Source organism: Oncorhynchus mykiss, chromosome 3 (genome assembly GCF_057628025.1).
Source record: "Oncorhynchus mykiss isolate SJ-2025 chromosome 3, ASM5762802v1, whole genome shotgun sequence".
Taxonomy (NCBI): Eukaryota; Metazoa; Chordata; class Actinopteri; order Salmoniformes; family Salmonidae; genus Oncorhynchus; species Oncorhynchus mykiss.
In genome coordinates this window covers 14,170,885-14,178,773 of record NC_143024.1, presented here as the reverse complement: position 1 = coordinate 14,178,773, position 7,889 = coordinate 14,170,885, and positions in this window count along the sequence as shown.

Below are 7,889 nucleotides of genomic sequence, written 5' to 3'. Positions count from 1 at the left end.
TAGTTTCTACTCTCCTATATACAGTATGTTAGTGGTATAGTTTTTACTCTCCTATATACAGTATGTTAGTGGTAGAGTTTTTACTCTCCTATATACAGTATGTTAGTGGTAGAGTTTTTACTCTCCTATATACAGTATGTTAGTGGTAGAGTTTTTACTCTCCTATATACAGTATGTTAGTGGTAGAGTTTCTACTCTCCTATATACAGTATGTTAGTGGTAGTTTCTACTCTCCTACATACAGTATGTTAGATTTAGAGTTTTTACTCTCCTATATACAGTATGTTAGTGGTAGAGTTTTTACTCTCCTATATACAGTATGTTAGTGGTAGAGTTTTTACTCTCCTATATACAGTATGTTAGTGGTAGAGTTTTTACTCTCCTATATACAGTATGTTAGAGGTAGAGTTTTTACTCTCCTATATACAGTATGTTAGTGGTAGTTTCTACTCTCCTATATACAGTATGTTAGTGGTAGAGTTTTTACTCTCCTATATACAGTTAGTGGTAGAGTTTTTACTCTCCTATATACAGTATGTTAGTGGTAGAGTTTTTACTCTCCTATGTACAGTATGTTAGTGGTAGAGTTTTTACTCTCCTATATACAGTATGTTAGTGGTAGAGTTTTTACTCTCCTATATACAGTATGTTAGTGGTAGTTTCTACTCTCCTATATACAGTATGTTAGTGGTAGAGTTTTTAATCTCCTATATACAGTATGTTAGATTTAGAGTTTTTACTCTCCTATATACAGTATGTTAGTGGTAGAGTTTTTAACCTCCTATATACAGTATGTTTGTGGTAGTTTCTACTCTCCTATATACAGTATGTTAGTGGTATAGTTTTTACTCTCCTACATACAGTATGTTAGTGGTAGAGTTTTTACTCTCCTATATACAGTATGTTAGTGGTAGAGTTTTTACTCTCCTATATACAGTATGTTAGTGGTAGAGTTTTTACTCTCCTATATACAGTATGTTAGTGGTAGAGTTTTTACTCTCCTTCACTGTATGCAGTACTCTCCTATATACAGTATGTTAGAGGTAGAGTTTTTACTCTCCTATATACAGTATATTAGTGGTAGAGTTTTTACTCTCCTATATACAGTATGTTAGTGGTAGAGTTTTTACTCTCCTATATACAGTATGTTAGTGGTAGTTTTTACTCTCCTATATACAGTACGTTAGAGGTAGAGTTTTTACTCTCCTATATACAGTATGTTAGTGGTATAGTTTTTAATCTCCTATATACAGTATGTTAGTGGTAGTTTTTACTCTCCTTCACTGTATGCAGTACTCTCCTATATACAGTATGTTAGTGGTAGTTTCTACTCTCCTATATACAGTATGTTAGAGGTAGAGTTTTTACTCTCCTATATACAGTATGTTAGTGGTAGAGTTTTTACTCTCCTATGTACAGTATGTTAGTGGTAGTTTCTTCTCTCCTATATACAGTATGTTAAGTGTAGAGTTTTTACTCTCCTATATACAGTATGTTAGTGGTAGAGTTTTTACTCTCCTATATAGAGTATGTTAGAGGTAGAGTTTTTACTCTCCTATATACAGTATGTTAGTGGTAGTTTCTACTCTCCTATATACAGTATGTTAGTGGTAGAGTTTTTACTCTCCTATATACAGTTAGTGGTAGAGTTTTTACTCTCCTATATACAGTATGTTAGTGGTAGAGTTTTTACTCTCCTTCACTGTATGCAGTACTCTCCTATATACAGTATGTTAGAGGTAGAGTTTTTACTCTCCTATATACAGTATATTAGTGGTAGAGTTTTTACTCTCCTATATACACTATGTTAGTGGTAGAGTTTTTACTCTCCTATATACAGTATGTTAGTGGTAGAGTTTTTACTCTCCTATATACAGTATGTTAGAGGTAGAGTTTTTACTCTCCTATATACAGTATGTTAGTGGTAGTTTTTACTCTCCTATATACAGTACGTTAGAGGTAGAGTTTTTACTCTCCTATATACAGTATGTTAGTGGTAGAGTTTTTACTCTCCTATATACAGTATGTTAGTGGTAGAGTTTTTACTCTCCTTCACTGTATGCAGTACTCTCCTATATACAGTATGTTAGAGGTAGAGTTTTTACTCTCCTATATACAGTATATTAGTGGTAGAGTTTTTACTCTCCTATATACAGTATGTTAGTGGTAGAGTTTTTACTCTCCTATATACAGTATGTTAGTGGTAGTTTTTACTCTCCTATATACAGTACGTTAGAGGTAGAGTTTTTACTCTCCTATATACAGTATGTTAGTGGTATAGTTTTTAATCTCCTATATACAGTATGTTAGTGGTAGTTTTTACTCTCCTTCACTGTATGCAGTACTCTCCTATATACAGTATGTTAGTGGTAGTTTCTACTCTCCTATATACAGTATGTTAGAGGTAGAGTTTTTACTCTCCTATATACAGTATGTTAGTGGTAGAGTTTTTACTCTCCTATGTACAGTATGTTAGTGGTAGTTTCTACTCTCCTATATACAGTATGTTAGTGGTAGAGTTTTTACTCTCCTATATACAGTATGTTAGTGGTAGAGTTTTTACTCTCCTATATACAGTATGTTAGAGGTAGAGTTTTTACTCTCCTATATACAGTATGTTAGTGGTAGTTTCTACTCTCCTATATACAGTATGTTAGTGGTAGAGTTTTTACTCTCCTATATACAGTTAGTGGTAGAGTTTTTACTCTTCTATATACAGTATGTTAGTGGTAGAGTTTTTACTCTCCTATGTACAGTATGTTAGTGGTAGAGTTTTTACTCTCCTATATACAGTATGTTAGTGGTAGAGTTTTTACTCTCCTATATACAGTATGTTAGTGGTAGTTTCTACTCTCCTATATACAGTATGTTAGTGGTAGAGTTTTTAATCTCCTATATACAGTATGTTAGATTTAGAGTTTTTACTCTCCTATATACAGTATGTTAGTGGTAGAGTTTTTAACCTCCTATATACAGTATGTTTGTGGTAGTTTCTACTCTCCTATATACAGTATGTTAGTGGTATAGTTTTTACTCTCCTATATACAGTATGTTAGTGGTAGAGTTTTTACTCTCCTATATACAGTATGTTAGTGGTAGAGTTTTTACTCTCCTATATACAGTATGTTAGTGGTAGAGTTTTTACTCTCCTATATACAGTATGTTAGTGGTAGAGTTTCTACTCTCCTATATACAGTATGTTAGTGGTAGTTTCTACTCTCCTACATACAGTATGTTAGATTTAGAGTTTTTACTCTCCTATATACAGTATGTTAGTGGTAGAGTTTTTACTCTCCTATATACAGTATGTTAGTGGTAGAGTTTTTACTCTCCTATATACAGTATGTTAGTGGTAGAGTTTTTACTCTCCTATATACAGTATGTTAGAGGTAGAGTTTTTACTCTCCTATATACAGTATGTTAGTGGTAGTTTCTACTCTCCTATATACAGTATGTTAGTGGTAGAGTTTTTACTCTCCTATATACAGTTAGTGGTAGAGTTTTTACTCTCCTATATACAGTATGTTAGTGGTAGAGTTTTTACTCTCCTATGTACAGTATGTTAGTGGGAGAGTTTTTACTCTCCTATATACAGTATGTTAGTGGTAGAGTTTTTACTCTCCTATATACAGTATGTTAGTGGTAGTTTCTACTCTCCTATATACAGTATGTTAGTGGTAGAGTTTTTAATCTCCTATATACAGTATGTTAGATTTAGAGTTTTTACTCTCCTATATACAGTATGTTAGTGGTAGAGTTTTTAACCTCCTATATACAGTATGTTTGTGGTAGTTTCTACTCTCCTATATACAGTATGTTAGTGGTATAGTTTTTACTCTCCTATATACAGTATGTTAGTGGTAGAGTTTTTACTCTCCTATATACAGTATGTTAGTGGTAGAGTTTTTACTCTCCTATATACAGTATGTTAGTGGTAGAGTTTTTACTCTCCTATATACAGTATGTTAGTGGTAGAGTTTCTACTCTCCTATATACAGTATGTTAGTGGTAGTTTCTACTCTCCTACATACAGTATGTTAGATTTAGAGTTTTTACTCTCCTATATACAGTATGTTAGTGGTAGAGTTTTTACTCTCCTATATACAGTATGTTAGTGGTAGAGTTTTTACTCTCCTATATACAGTATGTTAGTGGTAGAGTTTTTAACCTCCTATATACAGTATGTTAGTGGTAGAGTTTTTACTCTCCTATATACAGTATGTTAGTGGTAGAGTTTCTACTCTCCTATATACAGTATGTTAGTGGTAGTTTCTACTCTCCTACATACAGTATGTTAGTGGTATTTTCTACTCTCCTACATACAGTATGTTAGAGGTAGAGTTTTTACTCTCCTATATACAGTATGTTAGTGGTATAGTTTTTACTCTCCTATATACAGTATGTTAGAGGTAGAGTTTTTACTCTCCTATATACAGTATGTTAGTGGTATAGTTTTTACTCTCCTATATACAGTATGTTAGTGGTAGAGTTTTTACTCTCCTATATACAGTATGTTAGTGGTAGAGTTTTTACTCTCCTATATACAGTATGTTAGTGGTAGAGTTTTTACTCTCCTATATACAGTATGTTAGTGGTAGAGTTTCTACTCTCCTATATACAGTATGTTAGTGGTAGTTTCTACTCTCCTACATACAGTATGTTAGATTTAGAGTTTTTACTCTCCTATATACAGTATGTTAGTGGTAGAGTTTTTACTCTCCTATATACAGTATGTTAGTGGTAGAGTTTTTACTCTCCTATATACAGTATGTTAGTGGTAGAGTTTTTACTCTCCTATATACAGTATGTTAGAGGTAGAGTTTTTACTCTCCTATATACAGTATGTTAGTGGTAGTTTCTACTCTCCTATATACAGTATGTTAGTGGTAGAGTTTTTACTCTCCTATATACAGTTAGTGGTAGAGTTTTTACTCTCCTATATACAGTATGTTAGTGGTAGAGTTTTTACTCTCCTATGTACAGTATGTTAGTGGGAGAGTTTTTACTCTCCTATATACAGTATGTTAGTGGTAGAGTTTTTACTCTCCTATATACAGTATGTTAGTGGTAGTTTCTACTCTCCTATATACAGTATGTTAGTGGTAGAGTTTTTAATCTCCTATATACAGTATGTTAGATTTAGAGTTTTTACTCTCCTATATACAGTATGTTAGTGGTAGAGTTTTTAACCTCCTATATACAGTATGTTTGTGGTAGTTTCTACTCTCCTATATACAGTATGTTAGTGGTATAGTTTTTACTCTCCTATATACAGTATGTTAGTGGTAGAGTTTTTACTCTCCTATATACAGTATGTTAGTGGTAGAGTTTTTACTCTCCTATATACAGTATGTTAGTGGTAGAGTTTTTACTCTCCTATATACAGTATGTTAGTGGTAGAGTTTCTACTCTCCTATATACAGTATGTTAGTGGTAGTTTCTACTCTCCTACATACAGTATGTTAGATTTAGAGTTTTTACTCTCCTATATACAGTATGTTAGTGGTAGAGTTTTTACTCTCCTATATACAGTATGTTAGTGGTAGAGTTTTTACTCTCCTATATACAGTATGTTAGTGGTAGAGTTTTTAACCTCCTATATACAGTATGTTAGTGGTAGAGTTTTTACTCTCCTATATACAGTATGTTAGTGGTAGAGTTTCTACTCTCCTATATACAGTATGTTAGTGGTAGTTTCTACTCTCCTACATACAGTATGTTAGTGGTATTTTCTACTCTCCTACATACAGTATGTTAGAGGTAGAGTTTTTACTCTCCTATATACAGTATGTTAGTGGTATAGTTTTTACTCTCCTATATACAGTATGTTAGAGGTAGAGTTTTTACTCTCCTATATACAGTATGTTAGTGGTATAGTTTTTACTCTCCTATATACAGTATGTTAGTGGTAGAGTTTTTACTCTCCTATATACAGTATGTTAGTGGTAGAGTTTTTACTCTCCTATATACAGTATGTTAGTGGTAGAGTTTTTACTCTCCTATATACAGTATGTTAGTGGTAGAGTTTTTACTCTCCTATATACAGTATGTTAGAGGTAGAGTTTTTACTCTCCTATATACAGTATGTTAGTGGTAGTTTCTACTCTCCTATATACAGTATGTTAGTGGTAGTTTCTACTCTCCTACATACAGTATGTTAGTGGTAGTTTCTACTCTCCTACATACAGTATGTTAGAGGTAGAGTTTTTACTCTCCTATATACAGTATGTTAGCGTTAGAGTTGTATCTGTGTCTGGCCAGAAATGAGTGATATGTAATGCTGGTTGCACTTTTATCCAATTCAATTATTATGTGACTTTATATGGGGCGGCAGGTAGCGTAGTGGTCAGAGCGTTGGACTAGTAACTGAATGGTTGCAAGAACAAATCCCCGAGCTGACAATGTAAAAATCTGTCGTTCTGCCCCTGAACAAGGCAGTTAACCCACTGTTCCTAGGCCGTCATTGAAAAAAATAATTTGTTCTTAACTGACTTGCCTAGTTAAATAAAGGTAAAAAAAATATACATACACCACGGCCTAGGACAGGATAATGTCAACAGGTTTTGTTTGTTGCACAGACAGATGCATTGCTCAACTGATGTTGCTCAGTTTTTGCAGCCATTACAGGCCTGTGATATTGACAGTTATAGGGTAAAGGTATATTTACACTTTAGACAGACGGAGTTTGGCATTCACCCGACTGGCATTTGTGTGATAACAGCAACAGACAAGTGAAAGTTTCCAGTTTGTCATTGGATGAATCACATAACCATAACCAGAGCAGATACACACTTGTTTTTTTAAATGTAATGGTCCAGGGAATCTAAGAACACACATACTGTACCATACAAACAAAATAGCCCTAACTAACATAATTAACAGGATTGGCTTTTGATTCATGTAAATTGTAAGGTATTGTGGAATTGAATAAGAGAATATAAAACAAAACCCACCAAACTGTTGATCCTAAAAGTGCAACTCTACTGCTTTACTTTGCCTCAGAGAATATTATTATAATGGCACTGACTCGAACAGTATCATGCTGGCACTGACTAGAACACAGAGAATAGTATCATGCTGGCACTGACTAGAACACAGAGAATATTATCATGCTGGCACTGACCAGAACACAGAGAATAGTATCATGCTGGCACTGACCAGAACACAGAGAATAGTATCATGCTGGCACTGACTAGAACACAGAGAATATTATCATGCTGGCACTGACCAGAACACAGAGAATAGTATCATGCTGGCACTGACTAGAACACAGAGAATAGTATCATGCTGGCACTGACTAGAACACAGAGAATAGTATCATGCTGGCACTGACTAGAACACAGAGAATAGTATCATGCTGGCACTGACCAGAACACAGAGAATAGTATTATGCTGGCACTGACCAGAACACAGAGAATAGTATCATGCTGGCACTGACTAGAACACAGAGAATAGTATCATGCTGGCACTGACTAGAACACAGAGAATAGTATCATGCTGGCACTGACCAGAACACAGAGAATAGTATCATGCTGGCACTGACTAGAACACAGAGAATAGTATCATGCTGGCACTGACCAGAACACAGAGAATAGTATCATGCTGGCACTGACCAGAACACAGAGAATAGTATCATGCTGGCACTGACTAGAACACAGAGAATAGTATCATGCTGGCACTGACTAGAACACAGAGAATAGTATCATGCTGGCACTGACCAGAACACAGAGAATAGTATCATGCTGGCACTGACTAGAACACAGAGAATAGTATCATGCTGGCACTGACTAGAACACAGAGAATAGTATCATGCTGGCACTGACTAGAACAGGCCTCAGAAATCTAAGAAATCACATGATCTCAGGGAAAACCACAATTGCACTGACCAA